The sequence below is a fragment of the Ambystoma mexicanum genome, chromosome 11, assembly GCF_040938575.1.
Source record: "Ambystoma mexicanum isolate Mex_15411 chromosome 11, UKY_AmexF1_1, whole genome shotgun sequence".
In the NCBI taxonomy this organism is placed as follows: Eukaryota; Metazoa; Chordata; class Amphibia; order Caudata; family Ambystomatidae; genus Ambystoma; species Ambystoma mexicanum.
Window position 1 is genome coordinate 1,029,324,674 of NC_090934.1, and position 12,675 is coordinate 1,029,337,348.

Sequence of the window (12,675 nt, forward strand, 5' to 3'; positions counted from 1 at the left end):
TGTAATGGGCGCCAAATATGTTTTTAGCTGGCTGCTATGTGGCGAGGCTGATTGAAACCTGAGAGGCTATGAGAAGCCATTAAAAGCCAACTCGTTCCTGGCCTCTGACAGACTTCTCTATCCAGATAGAGACCATGAATACTGGCACACCAATATACCGGCTTCTCTTATGAATCAATACAACGAAATCAGATACTCATCTTCTTGACAACCTTTTATTTGGGACCACTTTGTCACAATGTTGATGCTCAAAAGAAGATTCTGAATCATCTTGCTTCAAGATGTGCTCGTTTGCAGACATGAGTTGTTGTTCATTCAAGTGCCAGGATTGCCCTCTTAACTACTGATTACCTGTATTTTTTCTTATTTGGCACTATTTGCTTTAAGTGAAGAAAAAAAAAAATTAAATTGGGGTCTTATATTGCGCTAATTGGGGTTAGCTAGTTTTTGCTGCAGTAGAATTCATCAAAGTAGATTTCTTCAAATTTCTTTTTGTCGGATTTTGTCACAAATATGTATGTGGGGGTTGGGTCGGTTAAAGAGAATAATTCATGTAGGGGCGGCGTTAAGGAGGGGCGATTGCGGGGGTGCCCCCCCCCCCACTACTTCCACACACTTGCGGAAAAATCATCCTGTGGGGAAAAAAGACAAAATTCAACTAAATTTACTTCAATGTAACAGATTCGACCAGATCATGTAGAATCACTTCATGCTGTTGTCCAGCCTCTAAGTGCTTGACCGGATAATGAAACTGCGCTGTTTAGTGTTGTCTTGCTTTCAAGATGAGGATGTTGGTCCTGAGAATTCCTCTCACCCCCAGTGGCAAATAACTGACATGTAGAATGTTTTTCTTTTTTCTCAGTTGTCATGTTGATAGTCACTTGTTCCTGGGAATAATTCCATATATTACCTAGAGAATTTTGAAATTCCTAGTTGTTTAATATAACAGCGGCATATCCTTGGAATACACAATTGAGATGTACTTTCCTGCTTAGTGTGGACAGGCTCACTAACCATACCCCCAGGATCAGCTTGGAAAAGGTTGACTTGCAAAGGTACCAAAAGTCTTCTTTTACAAACGCACGTTTTGGTTTTAAAACAACCTAGAATAACAGTTGATTCCAGGCATCACAATGGTGGTGAAAAGTAAAGTCCCACATTCAAACCCAATGTGTCATACCTGTTTCCCAGCTATGGCCTAGCTATTAAATCATGCAAGGTGTACACATGACGGTCCTTTACCAAAGTGTACTTATTGACCTTGGAATCAGATTGGCCAGATGTTCTGTAGCTACCATAAAAACAGTCAGAGATCCGGGAGTGACACCATTGTCTTACTCTTCTTTAACCTCCACAAAGTCTGCATTATGTATATGTTGCCTTAATATCAATACCTAAAGTTAGCAAGTAGCAGTGAATGTTGTTTGTCTCCTCTTTCTTGCATACTGCCACGATTCAATGTTTTCAAGAACAAAGGATTTTGTAAATTGGCAATAGATTTTATTACGATAACCGCTACCGCAGCCCATCGGCAGTAGGTCGCACATACGAATGTCCAATTTAAGCTGTTCTGAGTCAAAGACTATATTTTCAAGTATTTTGGCACCGGTCATGAAGGCTGTTCCCATGGGGTCATTAAGCTCTGTTCTATTCTGTATCATCAATCTTAATTCAATGTGTGCTGTAAATCGGGGAAGGGGATGATCCAGTGTTTTCAGGATATGCAGAAGTCATTGAATATGCTACTACATCCCATTTCGTATGCAGCCACCTTCCGATATCCTACTAAACTATTGTAGATAAACACATTTAAGTATTTTATGATTTCCCCCACTTTGATTTGACATGTCAGGAATTTGCAAAGTCTTTGCAGGCAAAACACAAAAGATCAGACTTGAGCTAAAATTGTCTTTTGCTGCCAATTCTGAGCAGTCAACCGACTTTCTACTTAATCTAGTACCAGTGGAAACGTACCTATATGTCACCCCAAACAATGCGACAATGACATTACTGCGCCTATGCACTGTACTAAAATGCGACCCCCCCCCACACTACTCAGACTAATGGGAGTGGGTGTTTTGCGGGTATGTACCCCGCTCACCTTAGTCTGTGTAATGGGGGTCGGAGGTCACAGGGGTGTCCCCCGCTTTGATTAGATGGTAGTGGGGAAAAATAACAAAAAAATAGGTTTTGAAAAAGGACGCTGCAGCGCCAGTTCAGACCCACATTGGTGGGAGAGAACAGACGCGTCAGGGATGGAGGAGAAATAGTGGCACACACAGAAATGTGCCGCCGAAAATCTAAGTGTGTGGGATTAGGTGGGTAGGGGATTGCCTGGCACAGTGATATGTGATTGCTGCGCCATAATGGGAGTTGGCATTTTGAAAGTCAACATTATGGACGGCGCAGTGATCATGTAGATCCGTACTGGCAAGTCCAAATGCTCACCTATATCTGACCGATCTCCCTAAAACAATATCCATTGCCATAATATATGGAGTATCCCAGTGGATGCAATTACATCCACAATGGTAAACGCAGAAATCCAGGGCTTTTGGTGCATTTGCCTCAAGATAATAATACTTCTCAATTGAAGACTACCCTGATTACCTCAAAACAGACCAGTACTCCCTGCTCTGTACAATTGTGCAGGTTCTTTTGGTATTCATAACTACCACCCATTGCAGATCTTTCTTTCCTAGCCAAGGCAATTGACAGCTGGCTCTTTGTAGCTTACCAGATGGGTTTCAAATAGCAACCTTCGGGGGAATCACCATCCGTCTGCATCTTCGACAGTCATAAGACCTGCATCTTAGTTCTCTGACCTTTCAGCTGATTTTGTTACTATGAAACACCTAATACTCAACCCAATCCATTCCCACATGGGCATTGTTGTCATAGTCGTGAACGTGTTTCAGGCATTTTTTAGAGAAGAACCACTGCGCACATCTCAAAGGGGTGGGGAACAGCAGCAGGTGATAATGTGAGTAGGAACCCCTTTCCCCCGGAGCCCGGTAAGAATAGACAAAAGAGAACCACAATCAAACTGAATTGTTCGTGTATCTTGGTAGGATTTTATTCTCTGTAGCAAGGCCCGACACGTGTTTCTACCTCCAGTCTTATTCTTGGGCTTGAAGCACCACTTTATAATAGCACCCTGAGGGTGAACGAAGTTAACTGATCTCACAATTGCATTATCCCGATAGTGCAGACGGCAAGATCCAGTTCTGCTCTATTGAGCTTGCTCGAGCAGGTAGGTGCTTCAAGCCCATGAATCAGACTGTGAGGTCAAAACACTTGTCGTGCCTTGATATTGAGAATAAAATCCTACTGAGATACAAGTACAGCCCAGGTGATTGTGGTTGTCTTGCGTTTGTTGTCATAGTCCTCCACCAGGTCACCATTGTCCTCTTTAGTACAGCAAAACATATAGAAATCACAAATTCCTGATCATCCCCTCTTCTTGCTCTATAAACAGTATTACAAGGGTACACTGCTCATACAATTTAGCCTATATGTTGAAGTTCTTGGTGCTCAGATCAGCAAAATGAGCATTGAATCCCACTGCACATGAGGAGTATAACCCAACAGTACTTCAAAGTCTCTGATGAGCAAGTCTCTGTCCACTTCTCTGAATGCTTGATGACCATAGGGTGCTAGATGTTCAATCACAACCTGAAACTCCATCCACAGAGAATGGAATTCTGTCGTCTTGCTTCCTCCTCCTCAACATTTGTATTATAGTTCTATATTTTACAGAGCTCTCAAGTTTCCCCTTTACATACCTGAGAAGACCATCCAATCCATTTTCTCCTCTTTGAAATCTGGGACTTCTCTTTACCCGTTTTAAAGTTGGGAAATCTAAAAGCACCGGAGTTTAAACAATAAACAGGGCTTTATGGCCTTGCACATGGCAATGGGAGACTCAAGAGCTCTGATTTTAATGCTTGTGGTATTGAACATCTCTCCAAAATCAGTTTCTAGTGCAAAGTTGCTAGGTTAATACCATACAGCAATCTTAACTTTGTCTGTTCTCGAAATACTGTAAAAGGGACTCAGAATGAATTCTTCCTGTTGAAAAATCATTGAGGATGACATTTCTGACACTGATGTATGGATTGAAGTGCCTGCTGTTGTCTTAGTCAGTTGTGCAGTAGCACCTGGAGCGTTCCAAGTGCCAAATGTGATTGCCAAATAAATGATCTCCAGCCCAAATAACAGGACAGGCTCAAAGAATATAGCAAAATACTACTTTATTATCAGTTCTATAAAGTAGGGAAACCTGGTGAACAAACAGATTGTAGTTCACACACTCAACTCATTTACATTACACAAACGGCTTTATACCTCGATGTACGTCGGCTATGACACCATCCTGTGTGGCAAACAGTAAAACCTATTGGGCAAAGGGGTTGGTTAGGGGAACATATATACCTATAGCTTGTGTGTGTTAGTATCATCATCATTGGCTGCCCCTTATCTGGGAGGCACGTCTTGTCACCCCCTCGCTGCGTAAAATACAGATAATGGCAAAATGCCTGCAGCGGATAGGCTTCTGCAACAATGACACTATCACTTAGGCCCTCATGATTGGTTGGCACACTCTTCCAACCTTGGACATTCGGCTCGTTAGCAGCACGTAAGCAACAGAAACCAGGTGCAGGGGAACAACGTCGGACAACTGCCTTTCTTTGCTAATTAGCCTACCATCTCTCATCAGTTAGACCCTAAGACAAGGCTTCTTTGTAGTTGACTTTGCTAGCCGTTCTCTTCCCCAGAAATTTAAAGGGAGTGAAGGTACATTGCTATCTTTGTTTGGAGCGTTTTGAATAGGCCTTGTTTCCTGGTCTTACACCACGTGGAAGGAGACCATGATTTTGTCCATTCTGTCCTTTTATTTAGTGCCATTTCATTTTTTTTTGTTTTTTTTTCAAGCTATAAAGTTTTAGTAGGTTCGCATCAATAGGAAAGTACAATCAGGTTACAAATAAGGACAAATTCATACTGCAGAAACATCCACCGGTCCCCCTGTGCCAAGCTCAGTTTCCAACTGACACAGGGAGAACCTTTGCACTCGCACCATAACATTCTCGGTAGAACCTCATGTACAAACATTCCAGATTCATACTCATACAAGGAAAGACAATAGCTGCAAACACAAGATAGGTTAAACATAACACATCTCACCCTTTACATAACATTACAATGAAGGAAAGAAACAGAGGGAAAAATCATTAATATAAACAATTTATATCTCAAAGAACTATCTTTCCAGTAACCCATCCTGCAAACTATTAAAAGCCAAAATGCTATTCCCTTCCAAGTCCATAATATGGCTGTCAACTAGCTCATCCACTTCAATTCAATCACCAGAACCATAATGGCCACTTAAGGAACTCATCAGCATGGAACCAGCCTACCATCTAATAAACAATCTTTCCCATCTACAACAACATATTAACCCTGTGTCAACATTCACCAACAAACAAGGTTCCCTGACAAAACCACAGGTTAATACCCCTCTGACTGCCTAAAGCATATCCATATGAGACACAATGAGTGTCCACTAAACGCCCTCATGCTGGCACCAAGCCCAACGTCATTGTCATATAACACTGACATTGACACAAGTAGGTGTCCACATAATACCAGGTCTGTAAGGTAGCCACAAACCTTGCAAAATAAATGCTCACCACTGAGCCATTAACATTGGCATTTGGTGTTGATAATTGTGGGTCGAGTGCCAGAGGAGGAAGATGGTTGTGAGTGCAGTTGGCATGTTATGGAGTAATGCCAATATTTAGTGCCATTTCATTTAATTAAATTGGGTGTTATTACTCCTCTTGGCCTCTGGAGACTTAGTTGCTCCATCTTACATGTTCCTTCTGCATCTCTGACTGTTCAATACTTGGGACTCATAATTATTCACTCCTTTCCTTAATCTAAGAGAAATATGTCTTACGCACTTGACTTATCCTCTTTTGACTCCTTTCGTTCCCAGCAGTTAACTCTTGCTGTGGCATCCCTGATCTTTGTTCCTGGCACAAAGCTGTCTTCCAGCGCCTGTCAGCTCTGCATCCTTGGTCTCTCTCCTTGAGGCTTCTTGCTCACTATTATACGATGCTGACATCCATTTTCTCAACATGGCTGCTTTACTTGTGTTCTGTTTCCTACTTTAGCAAGCTTCTACATTGTCTTATCTACCTTGCGTTTCTGCTTATATACGTCTACAACATCTCTTGTTACTTATCACATGCTGTGCATAGGCCGACATCTAGTGGAAGCTGCGGAGTATTAGTTTGTTTTTTGAAACTCGAAAATGGGCGTCGACACAGGCGTGCCAGTAAAACTATCCCTAGTGTGACGTCCACTGTACCCAAGATCCCTCACGCGTCTAGGATCCTCAGATTGTTTTTTTCCGCCATACTAGTCGGAAGCATCTTGCGGAGTCCCCTGGCCTTAGCCATACTTTTGCTAATAATTGAAATTTATAATTCTTTATTGACATCCTTCCCCACCCCAACGTCGACCCTCGACGACGGCTGGAGAAGACATCGACCGTCGGCTGCTGCACGACGGATCTGGGCCTCGGAAGGCCGCTGGCCTCGGCCCGGGCCTAGTAGGCCGCTGGCCTCGGCCCTGCAGGTAGGGAGAGTGGGGGGTGGTACATACTCTTCACTCTTGGTATATAGATACACTTATATATTTCCTACACTTATCAGCCCGCTGCCTCAAGGTGCGTATGGAGGGTACCCCTTTCCAATTCTGCCCCAAGTGCAACCGCAAATACCCTTGGGTCGACAGGCACGCCACGTGCAATCTCTGCTTGCCGAGGGACCACCCCGAAGCGAACTGCAGAGCGTGTAGTAGGTTTAAACCTAAGACACTTAAGGACCGTTCGACAAAGCGTTGGGCCCACCACGCCAGGCAGGCGGCCATGGCAGCGGAGGGCGCCTTCAGCGATGGCAGCGACGCCGTACTTTCGGACGGCGAGGGCATTACAGCGTCGAAAGACAGCCGAGCGCAGGTCCCCGACCTCGGAAGGTCGTCCGGCAGGGCGGCTATGGGGAAGACCCCGGGCGACGCAAGCGCTACACACCCTACACGCACTAAGCACACTAAGTCCAACCGAACCTCAACGACGTCGACTTCTCGGAAAGAGGCACAGATAGAATGGTCCGACTCGGTGTCCTCTGGGGGCTCTCGATCGAGATCGCCTCATGACGCAAGGCAATCATCCACTCTTGCCAAGAGTGCCTCGCTCCCTAGACTAATGGAAGTTCGATCGTCGGAGGACGAAGACGACTTCCACCCCCAGGCCGCGCTCCAAGAGACGGAGCCCGCAGTTAACACCAGCGAGGCCCCACGCTCGAAAAACACAGATACCTCTCCCGATCCTCGAAGCCAGGCGTCGAAAGTCTCCGGGGCCTCCAAGGGACAGGGAAAACATTTTTCCACGCACGGGGAGGGGGGAAACAGCGGAAAGCACATTCTTCCACTCCTGTAAGACCATCCTTCCCCCCCTAAGCAGACAGACAAATACAAGTCTACTGAGAGATCAACATCCAGCAAGGGTACCCTTGATAAGTCCCCTAAATTGCCTACTAAAGTCATCCCCTGTTCCAAAGAATGGTCCAGCGAAGACATAGACAGGGTCATGTCAAGGATGTCTTCCTTGGCTGATTTTTACGACAAGAATCCAGAGCATTTCCTCTCATATGACCCTCAGGGGGCCACACCCTCAGGTTCCACTGATCCTATCCCCCTAAGTAAAAGGGCCCGGTTCGAAAGACCTGAACCCTTCGAGGTACAGCCTTACTCTACTCCATACTCTACTCCACACCCCAGGTACCAAGGAGAGCCTTTCCCTGAGGGGGACCAGGAGTTTGAAATTATGGAGGAACAAACCGGGACGGAATACTATGCGGATGATGAGGACCAGGAGGAGGGAGAAGATGAGCAGGAAATTTACAGAGTAGATTCCCCGGTAGAGAACGAAGCCCCAGTTACCGACTCGCCAGTCGATAACCAGCCCCTCCTTAATGAGGTTCTCGCTCGCGCGGCAGAACATTTTCACATCGACACCCACGGTGTATAGGAGGAAAGGGACTTCGCAGAAGAGTTGGTGGGAGAGAGGAGGCCGGTCGCTCAGACCATCCCTATCGTTAAATCCATCCAAGGAAGAATAGATCCATCCCTGGTGAACCCAAACCTCACCAGAGCAGTCAACCCCAGGGTCGAAAAACTTTTCCGGGCAGCCCAGTCTGACCCTCTCTATATAAGAGGACATCTTAAACCAGACTCCCTAGTTGTTACCAACACTCGGAAGAGGGCTGGAACACCCTTATCTTCGTCAGAAGCTCCTCCCGACAAGGAGAGCAAGAAACTTTACGGGTTTGGCAGGAAGGTAGCCTCAACGTCCGCCTACCAAGCAAGGATTGCTAACTCCACCACCCTGTTGGCCAGCTACAACTGCCAAGGACGAATACGAAACACTGAAATCCCTTGGCCAACTAACCAACAAACCCCCTAACCAGAGGGGGAACAGTAATTCTTGTCGCCCACGCGGCCAAAATTCACAAAGAGGCAACTATGCCCAGGGACAGGGTACACAGTGGAACAACAGCCAACAGTCTACCCAAAGTTACGGCAGGGGGTAACAAAAGAGGTCGTGGGAGAGGCAGAGGCAGCCCCAACAAGGGAGGTGGCACGCCTCCACCAAAGCAGTGACGCTCAGTTCAGGGTCCCTTCTCACGCAACCCCAGTAGGGGGACGCATTTCCAACTTCACCCAGGCTTGGGAAGGGATCACCTCAGACAGATGGGTGCTGTCAACAGTGTCCACAGGATATTGTATAGAATTACTGCAGCGTCCCCGGAACCATCCTCCACGACAAAAAGTACACTCCTTAGAACATCAGAAGATCCTTCTCGAGGAGATCGCCATTCTGCTAGAAAAGGACGCGATAGAACTCGTCCCAGGACACCAGGTAAACAAGGGTATCTATTCAACTTACTTCCTTGTGCCAAAGAAAGATTTGACAATGCGCCCAGTATTGGACCTACGGCCTGCCAACAGGTATGTCAAGCCCCAAAAATTCCGTATGACCACGCTACAAGAGGTAATCCCCCTCCTAAAAAAGGGGGATTACATGGCAACCTTGGATATGAAAGATGCTTATTTTCATATTTCCATGCTCCCGGCGCACAGAAAGTACTTGCGCTTCAAAGTGGACAGTCGCCACTACCAATTCAAGGTACTGCCCTTCGGGATAGCTTCAGCACCAAGGGTATTCACCAAGGTACTGGCGGTGGCAGCGGCACACCTACGCAGGGAGGCAATCCCAGTGTACCCTTATCTGGACGACTGGCTCATAACGGGGGAAACCCCAGGAATTTGCAGGACAAACATTCAAAGGACTATCGACCTCCTCCACGAATTAGGCTTCTCAATCAACGAGAAGAAGTCAAGCCTGGTGCCAAGCACCTCAAAACAGTTCCTAGGAGCAATTCTAGATACTCAGAAAGGGTTGACCTTCCCTTCGGAAGGGAGAATTCGGAATATACTACTGCTAATTCCACATTATCAGTCCGGTCAACAAATAACAGTACGCAAAGCAATGCGGTTACTAGGCATGATGGCGTCATGCATTTACCTGGTCCCCAACGCGCGACTGCGCATGCGTCCCATGCAGGAATGGTTGGCGAAACAGTGGTCTCAGGCAAGTGGTCAGTGGGACGATCTAGTGGTCGTTTCGCCAACACTTGTACAGAGCCTACACTGGTGGACAAGAGAGAATCTCGCAAGGGGAAAACCCTTTTACGATCCCGAAGTACAGGCAGTGGTGACTACAGATGCATGCCTGACTGGGTGGGGAGCTCACCATCTCCACCACATAGCTCAGGGTCTCTGGTCTCACTCAGTAGCCAAGAACCACATCAACCTCCTAGAGCTTCTGGCAGTATTCCGAGCGCTTCGGGCGTTCGAGCCCCATCTACTAAACTTGTCGGTGCAGATCCGGACGGACAGCACGACAGCCATGTTCTATCTGAACAAGCAAGGAGGGACTCGTTCGCCAAATCTGTCCAAGCTTGCCCAGAAAATCTGGATATGGGCACTCAGACGGAACATCTTCCTGTCATCGCAACATGTTCCAGGGGAGCTCAACTCCCTAGCGGATGCTCTAAGCAGAGACTCCCTCCCAGAAGAACACGAATGGGTCCTTCACAGAGAGATCGTAGAAGATCTCTTCTCTCAGTGGGGTTTCCCCACTATAGACTTATTCGCCACAAGCGAAAACAAACAATGTCCAGGATTTGCATCCAGGTTCCCCCAGCCAGACTCCCAAGGGAACGCCCTGTGGATGAACTGGTCAGGGATGTTTGCGTACGCTTTTCCACCAACTCCTCTCATCAGGAAGGTGGTGTACAAGATGAACAAGGAATCGATGACGCTCATCCTAGTTGCTCCCATGTGGGCGAGACAACCATGGTTTCCACACCTACGCAGGATGGCGGTGTGCGAGCCCATCAAACTTCCAGCCTGGTACAACCTACTGTCCCAGCAACAAGGTCAAACAGTGCACCAGCAACCCAACTCAATGAACCTGGCAGCATGGCTCCTGAGGTCATAGAGTTTGGACATCTCAATTTACCACAGAGGTGTATGAACATCCTAAGAGAATCCAGGAAACCAAACACAAGGCACTGTTACTTTGACAAGTGGAAGAGATTCGTTATTTGGTGCCAGAATAAACAAATCAACCCTGTTGATTGCACTCCTTCCAACGTTGTGACATACATGCTCCACCTGCTGGATGCAGGATTGGTTTTTAACTCTCTGAAAGTACACCTGGCAGCCCTCTCGGCTTACACCACATCCCATAACAAGGTGTCGTGGTGGAAAGTACCAGTAGTTAAAACCTTCATGGAACGAGTAAAGAGACTTCACCCTCCTATTTCGAACCCACCGCCAGGATGGGACCTTAATGTGGTGCTAGCTAAGCTCATGGGCCCCCCCTTTCTAACCCATACATAAAAGTAGTCTCAAACACCTGACTTATAAAACGGCCTTCTTAGTAGCCATTACCTCTATAAGAAGGGTCAGTGAAATTCAGGCTCTGTCAGTGCAGGATCCTTTCTTTACTATCCACAAAGACAAACTGGTTTTACGCACACACCCTAGGTTCTCACCTAAATTTATATCAAAGTTCCATGTAAACCAGTCCATCGAGCTTCCGGCTTTCTTCCAGAACCCGCAAAGCTCGGCTGAGGTGAAACTACACACCCTAGATGTGCGTAGGGCGGTCCTCTACTATGTAAATAAAACCAGACCGCTAAGGAAAACAGGTCAACTGTTTGTCTCCGTAGCTACAGGCAGAGAGGGAGATCGCGTCTCTAAAGGCGCTATCTCGAAGTGGATTATCAACTGTATACAGCTGTGTTACTCTCTTTCTGAAAAAACTCTGCCTTTTACGCCAAGGGCCCACTCTACTAGAGGCATTGGGGCCACTCTGGCTTTCAATGCAAATGTTCCCCTCGACACCATTTGCAAAGCAGCTACTTGGAGCTCTATTCACACTTTTACTCAGCATTACTGCATTGACACTCATTCCAAGACAGATACTCAAGTGGGACAAGCGGTTCTAAGACACCTGTTTGCTCATGACCCTTCTCACATCCCACCTCCTTCTTCTGGTACTGCTCGCTAATCTATGCACAGCATGTGATCTAAGCAGATTCCACAAGCCTCAGAAGGGATACATTACTCACCGTAATCGTATTTCTGATGCTTGTATCTGCTTAGATTCACATGCGACCCACCCTTCCTCCCCTCCGAGAGAAGGCGCATGATTGCTTGTATTCTTACCTTTCTGTCTATCTGCTTGGATTATCTGTACTCACGCTACTCCTCATGCTTCCTCATGTCAGAAAAAATACAATCTGAGGATCCTAGACGCGTGAGGGATCTTGGGTACAGTGGACGTCACACTAGGGATAGTATTACTGGCACGCCTGTGTCGACGCCCATTTTCGAGTTTCGAAAAACAAACTGTAATACTCCGCAGCTTCCACTAGATGTCGGCCTATGCACAGCATGTGAATCTAAGCAGATACAAGCATCAGAAATACGATTACGGTGAGTAATGTATCCCATATGGTTTTCTTCATATTTGCATGTATGTGTACTTCGTTGCTTCAGTTACATCTTCATTCTTTGAACATCCACATATCAGATTCAGTTAGTCTCAGGCATTGATTTCCTTTCTAGTCACGAATGAAGCTCGTGACCAGCTCCTCCCGCCCCTTTCGTGCCACGGTTGGTTGGCCCTAACACACACCCAGGGCTTTACGTGATTTCCACGTTGGTTTTCCGGTTTCTCCAGCCCACTTTTTCAACACAGATAACCGAGCTCGGCTATTGGCCGACACGGGCCCACACCCATCTGTCAATCATTCTCCGACTGGATACAGCACGAGTTGCAGGGGTTTTTCCACCTCGCTTGGGAGACACGCTCAACACGGTCGCCAGGACAAACGGTCCCTCCGGGCTTTCCCGCTCGCCGCAATCCGCACTTTATACGGCAGCCTCAGAAGTAGCAGACACTTTGTGGCTCTCTGCACGTTTTATTCTGCTTCCAGCCACGTCCAAGGAACGTCGTTATCCTCTTACTCA

At 46.7% G+C, this 12,675-nt stretch overlaps 1 protein-coding gene across 10 annotated transcripts in view; it reads left to right on the top strand.

The window, feature by feature from the left end:
* The window catches only part of AKAP13 (A-kinase anchoring protein 13), a 1,883,770-nt gene that overhangs the window by 656,885 nt on the left and 1,214,210 nt on the right, over positions 1 to 12,675 (top strand). The gene's annotated exons all lie outside the window — the stretch shown is intronic.